Here is a 7,130-nt window from a genome sequence, read left to right as displayed (position 1 = left end):
TGGACAAGGCAGGCTGAGCCCTCTAAGTGTAAGGAGGTAGAGTCTAGCTTTTCTGGGTGGATATGCAGGGCCTTATGATTTCGACTGGGCAAGATGCAGCCAGATGGACTAGCCAAGTGTGTCTGGATAAGGTGGGCAAGCAGGGCCAGGTGGTGCCAGTCATTCCCAGGCAGGCAAGACCTAGTGCATCCAGGCAGGTGCTGTGGGCCCCAGCCACAGTGGCCAGAGGGTGAGGCCAGGAGTGTTGGGGCAGGGTGAGCCCATCCCCACCCACTTAGTGCTGACCCAGAGCCCTCCTTCCATCAGCACAGGAGCGCTACTTATAATCCCTGGTCTCTGGTGAATCTAGGACACAGGGTGGTTGGGGGAATGGAGCTGGTGCGAGGGTCTGCCCGTCAGTTCTTAACTGTGATACTCTCAGAGACTTTGCCATAGTCCCCCTGACAACTGCTCACTCGATCACACCTGCCTCAACTACAGAAGTCTGAGCTGTCCCAGAAGTACCAGGTGGGGGCAATGCCATCGGCAGGAAAGGAGGCCACACACCAGCTGTTGTCTGAAAAGGACCTGCCTCAGTACTGAAGCTTATACCAGGACTTTTATATACGAGATTCTTGACAATCAAAGCCTGATGAGTGTATGGCAGGGCCCCTGCGTGGAAGGGTAAGGACATTGAAGGCAGGGAGGCTCAGCAATGAAGAGAGAGGCGGCACGGAGTGTCCAGAGATCATTTAAGAAACAAATTGGGGAGACCTGTCAGCATTTTTCTCGCCTACAGCCCTGGATGAATGACACTGAGGACTTCCCATTCCTAGATTCTGCACTGCAGAAGCAGGCAATGGATACGAAGAAAAGGAAGAATTTGAAGAAAAAAGTGGAGTGGAAGGTGACAGAAATGGTGGAATGGGGGGCATGGAGGCAGAGGTTGGGGGCAGAATGCAAGGTAGTAGTACAGGGTTAGGGGGCTGACACTGATTCCCCTGCCCCTGCTTTGACCACTCTTGTCTCACGGAAGGAGAAGCAGCAGAAGCTCATGGAAAAGTCAGAAGACCCAGAGCAGTCAGATGCCGAGCACCCAGCCTCACTGCGGCAGTGCCTGGGGCCTGACTGTGTGCACCCCACCCGGCCAGGCTCCAAGTACTGCTCGGACGACTGTGGCATGAAGCTGGCAGCTGCGTGAGTGCACCTGGAGGTTAAGCAACAGGGAATAAAGTAGGGCATGATCTATGCCAGCTGTAAGTCCATCTACCCCGCTACCTATGTATCCTCCACCATTCGTCCACTCACCCACCTATCCATCCACCCTTACATCCACCGACCCGCTGAACCACCCATCCACATTCCATCCACCAACCCACTCATTCACCCTCAACAGTCACTTACCCACCCAGCTGTCTAGCCATGCACCCAACCATCCACCATCCAAGCACGCATTCACCAACATTCACTCATCTACCATTCATTATCCTAAACATCCACCATTCGGCCACTCATCCATTTCTTCTTATTTTGATGCCCCCACATACGCATTCCATTCTTGCTGTCTCCCCTTCCAGCCGCATCTATGCGATCCTGCCCAAGCGCATCCAGCAGTGGCAGAAGAGCCCTTGCATTGCTGAGGAGCATGGCAAGAAAATGCTTGAGCGCATCCACCGTGAGCAGCAGGACACCCACACCCGCCTGAAGGACTTAGAGTGCCATTTCCATGAACTTGAGGCCATCATTCAGCGTGGCAAGCAGCAGGCTGTGTGCAAAGATGAAGAGGTGAGTGGGAATGGGTGGGGTGGAGCAGAAAGGTGCCTGATATCTTGCCCTGCCGTCCCCACCCTGCACTGCTTTACTGGCCCTTCTACGGTCCTATGCAGAGTGACAAGCATGGCAGGAACAGCGTCAACCTGCAGATCTTCTGTGTCTCCTGCGGGCAACCCATCAATACGCAGGTTGCCCTGCGCCACATGGAGCGCTGCTTCGCCAAGGTTGGAGCATTGGCTGGGGGAAGATGGGGCAAGGGTGTTTTTGGCTGGGTGGGGTCCATGAGGAGGGGGGCAGGTTTGGTGCCCGGGTATTTGTTGTAGAAGAGAATACAACACACATCCATGGCTCTACCCATTTGTGCTTTTCTTCCACCCCCAGTAAAGGGGCCAAGATTTGGGCATCAGCCACTGGTGAGGGGGGGACATCGGCTGAGCAGACAGGAGCGTAGGGTCCACAGGGAGCAAATGTGTTGTTTGGGGCTTTTTCATGGGAGGTTACGCAGTGTGTGTCTATAGTTCCTCCCATTTGTACTCTTTTTTCCCCAGTATGAGCGCAAATCGCCCTTCACGTCCATGTACCCCACTCGCATTGAGGGGTGAGTGTGAGTGCTGCTCAGGGTCAAAGGCACGATGTGGACAAGGTCAGGAGCAGGGTGGGCAAGATCAAGGGCAGGATGTGGGTAGGCTCAGAGACAGAGGTGGGCAGATTAGCGGCAGGGTATAGGTGGGGTTGGGGACAAAGTGTGGGCAGGGTTCAGGGTGGGACCAGCCTCCTCCTGACCCTTAGCACCTCACTTTCACCTCTCCCCAGAACCGCAAGGCTCTTCTGTGATGTTTACGACCCACGGAGTAAGAGCTACTGTAAGCGACTCCAGGTGTTATGCCCTGAGCACTCGAAGGACCCCAAGGTGAGACTTTTCTTTCTCTACCTCATCGCCCTCCATTCTTCCCCTTCTCCCTACCTGACCACCTTCCTCTCGTCCTCCAGTGCTTGATTGCCTCCTATTCCTTCTTCCTTCTGCCTGACTGCCTTCATGCCTCCTGACCAATCCCTATGTATCCCCTCCTCCTTTCCTGACCTCCCCTACACCCCCCTCCTCACTGCCCAATCACTTTCTAGTTTTACTTTTCTCCCTGCCTGTTCATTTATTCATAATCTCCTTGCCTGACCCCGCACCCCAACATTTCTCTCTCCCTCTGCCTGACCAGCCTCCGTTCCTCTGCTCCTCACTGCATAACCATTCCCCATTCTTCCCTTCTCCTTGCTTGCTCATCTCCCTTCTTTTCCTAGCCCCTGCCTGACCACCCCACAATCCCCCCTCCCTCCCTGCATGGTTACCCTCAATTCCTCTCTTCTCACTTGCTGACTTCCTTCCATTCTTATTCTCCCTGCCTCACTTCCCCAATCGCCTTCTCACTGCTTGTCATGTCCTAAATCCCTTCTTCTTCCCTGTTTGATCAGCCCCCATCCCTTTCACCCTCCCAGCCTTATTCCTCACCTCCCCCATGCTTTACCAACCCTCATTCATCTACTTCTCCCTGTCAGACCCCCCCCTCCATCCTTCCTCTCCTTCCTGTTTGATCTCTTTCTGTTCTTCCGTCCTTCCTGCCTGATCACCTCCATTCCTACATCCCTGCTTAACTTCTTCCTCCATTCTCCATGATTGATCATCCCCCTTTGGCCCCCTCTTCTTTACCTAATCACTGAATTCCTCTCTTCCCCCCGCTAGGTCACCACTCCCCATTCCTCTCCTTCCTGCCTGCCTGCCCTCTATTCCCCTCTTCCTTGCATCCTGCCTGCCTGATCACCCTCCATTTGCCACCCTTCACGTACCTCATCATCTTTCATTCTTCCCCACAGGTACCGGATGAAGAAGTGTGCGGTTGCCCACTAGTGAAAAACGTCTTTGAGCCCACCGGTAATTTCTGTTGCCTCCCCAAACGCTTGTGCAATCACCACTACTGCTGGGAGAAGCTGAGACGTGCCGAGGTGGACCTAGAGCGCGTGCGCATGGTACGTTACAAGGCTGAGTGGGGCCGAGGGGCGGGATGGAATCCTAGAAGGCCCTTCTCATGCTTGCCCCCCACAGTTGCTCAAGCTGGAAGAGCTGGTTGAGCAGGAGCACAAGGTGCGCACAGCCATGAAGAATCGGGCAGGGCTGCTGGCCCTGATGCTTCATCAGACAACCCAGCATGACCCGCTCACCACTGACCTACGCTCCAGAGTAGACAGCTGAGCTCTGCTCAGCTGAGGTCCTGTACTCAACACCCTGTGCAAGGGAGACACTCTACGAATTCCTCACACACCTGTTCCTCTAACATCCTTCTCAGGGCATCTCAGAGTTTCTCTGTGCTTCTCTGTTCCCCATTTAGTCTCCTGTCTCGGTCTACGCCTCCTTGAGGTGGGGTGGTCCTCAAAATCCCCCCCTTTCTGTCCGTTCCTGTATCCTCCGTCTCTTTCTTTCCTGAATCTGGGCCAGGAGATCTGCCCTGCCCTCATCTCCCACCATCCAGAGTTTTGTTTAAAAACTTTAGAACAAGAGATTTTAATATCCTCTGGTGGCCCCTAAGCCGTTCTCTCTGGCCACAAACCCAATTCCGAACCTCCAGTGGTGGTGGGTGACAGTGCAGCTTTACTTGGGGGGTGGGCTACAGTGCACGTTTGGGGGTGCCTGTGATGCCCACTGTGCTCGGTGCATCCTCTTCTGTCAACGGAGATGTGATCTTATGAAGGGAATGCCAGTGACTCTTGTTCTCCTAAGTCCCCCATCCCAGTCCATCAAATATGTAGTTGGCACCTGATCAGTGTCCCTTGACCAACTTCTGTATAATTGTTAATATTCCCCAGGCCAGAGGTGCTGGGGAAACGTTGCAATGGAGGGAATAGGTGAGTGTGGGATAGTCCTCCTTGGTGATTCCACTTTGGGACACTGAGGAGAGTTCAGGGTGTCATAGCAATTATGTCCCTGCCCCCACTCACCTTGTTCCACCCTTTACCATACCACGAGGTCCCGGCCTTTTCTGTCAGCCTTGGCCCCTGCCAGTCCAGTCCTGGTCTATCTGTCTCCCCCACAAACCTGCCCATCCTGTCCTGTCCTCCTCCTCCCACTACCCTGCCCTGGGTCTGCCCTTTCCAGCTGGCTCTGCCCATTTCAAGCCTATAGGGTTGCCGGAAGAGGACTGGGACCTCTGCCACATCTGCCTTTGCCAGCCCCAGCCAGGCCTCCTGTGCCAGTAGAGGTGTGTCAAGCAGTGCTGCCTGTGGGTACTGGTATGTCTCAAATGATGGACTTGAACTACTCTTCCTATTCTTTTTATATTCACGGGCCCCTTAGGGATATTTTCATTAATTTTCACTGTTACATTTTTACCCGGGGACTCACATATTTCACCTAAATGTTTAAGTATGTTGCTCTAGACCTATATCTCATATTCCACGATAACTAGTATATTAGTTCTCTAATGCACTACGTATCTGGTGCAATATCTCCTTTTTTATTACTAGTATTGTATTTTTTTTCTTTTAAACTTCATCAGATTTTCCAGGAGCTGAGCCATATAGTCAATTATTAGAGAGGCTTACCTTTTTGTTTTATTTATACTCCCTAAATTTATATTTATGTACTTAAGCTTTTACTATATACTTAAGCTTTATGTACTTAAGCTTTTATTAACTGCCACCTTGATTTTTTTGTTTTGTGTTTCATTTTTCTATGTGTTTGCTTCATTTTGTTCTTTTTCTACCTTCTTGAGTCAAATTCCTAACGGTTATTTTTTGGTTTCCCAGTCTTTTTTTTAATAGTAAAGGATTTGAGACTCTACACTTTTTTCTAAATGTAGCTGTGTCTCATAAACTCTGGTGTGAAAGGTGCAACTTCAGAATTGATTTCTCACTTTGATCCTAGCTATTGAGGAACGTTTCTTAGTTTCTAACTGGTTAAAGTAGTTTGGTTATCTTTTCTTTCTTTCTTTGTAATTATGGTTTTACTGTGATCAGAGAATGTAGCCTGTTGAATCTGAACTTGTAAACATTACTCAAGATTTTCTCTGTGGGCCAGATTACTCAATTGAATTTTGTAAAACCTTCATGGATATAAGAGAAGAAACTATATTCTCGGTTAGGTACAGATTACTCATTAGGACTTTTCAATCTAGTTTGAGGATTAACATTTCTTTACTCTGATTTTTTGTCTTTTTGTCTACTCCATCTGTTATATTACCAAAAGATAGAATAAATGTTATATTTTAAAACAAATTTCTCCTTATAGTTCTGTTTTTGGCAGGTGGGTGGGGGGATCCTAAAGTATGTATCTTTGGCCATTTTTCACAATGCCACTATGTGTTTTCTTTGTTTTGCTTGTTGAGTCCTTTTGACCTTGAATTTACTTTGGTAAGTACATCATCACTGCTGCTTTTATTTTGCTGCCACTAATCTGGTGTGTCTTTGGCTAAACCTTTATTTTGCATTTGTCTCTTTGTTTAAGATATACTTCTTTTAACTGCATATAAGAGTATTTTTTGCTCTAATCCCACATTTGTGTCTTGAGATTCAGTCCATTTAAATTTGTATAATGATGATAACCTTATTTTTTTGTATTATATTATCCTTATTATCAGTTTTACTACTTCCTAAATATAACTTTCATTCTCTTCTTCTTCCTAACACCTTTATGACATTTCTGTTCAGTTTTGTCCCCCCCCCATACCTCATTAGTTTGGTAATTTTTATGTTTACTAATTGTCCAGTTATATATTTGGTCCTCTCTAACAGGCATGATTTATGTTTTTTCTATTATTTGATCAGAATATAATTAACCTTTCTTGGTAGAGAAAGATACTCTATCCTCCATATTTGCCTCAGCAAGGTGAACAGTATTATTTCCGGATTTTTCTAGAAACATTTAAACTGCTTTTATGAAGACTATATTTTTCTTAGGTTAAGTCAATTCTGCTTCAAGAAAATTTACTTAACATTTTTATTCAAAGTCCCCAGTCACTTTATTTGTCATAATTTAACTATAGCTATATGAATGTGTACTTGAGGGTGTGTATTTTACCACAACAGTCATTGCTAACCATTGTCTTGCTCTGTTATTTTGAGATCTATCTTCTGATTTAGTATTCATTTATTTAGAATACTTCCTTTAGTGTTTTCCTCAAATAGAGTAAATTGGTAGAATAGTGTTCATATTATTTAATGTCTGAAGCTGTTTATTTCTCCATGGTCTATGGGAAGCAGCTTCTAAAATGGCTCCCAATGATCCTTGCCTCCTGGTATTCACGGCCTTGTGTAATTCCCTCCATTTGAGTAACTTGCTTCTAATCAATAGCATACCTTTAACACTGAGGAGATGCCACCTTCGTGATTAGATTACA

General features: G+C 47.8%; 1 pseudogene; it reads left to right on the top strand.

The window, feature by feature from the left end:
• The first annotated feature begins 516 nt into the window (after positions 1–516).
• Positions 517–3,991, top strand: LOC132513173 (CXXC-type zinc finger protein 1-like; annotated as a pseudogene).
• The last annotated feature ends 3,139 nt before the right edge of the window (positions 3,992–7,130 follow it).

This window comes from Lagenorhynchus albirostris, chromosome X (assembly GCF_949774975.1).
Source record: "Lagenorhynchus albirostris chromosome X, mLagAlb1.1, whole genome shotgun sequence".
Lineage (NCBI taxonomy): Eukaryota > Metazoa > Chordata > Mammalia > Artiodactyla > Delphinidae > Lagenorhynchus > Lagenorhynchus albirostris.
Note: the sequence above shows the minus strand (reverse complement) of the source record. Positions and strands in the feature narration are given on the sequence as shown.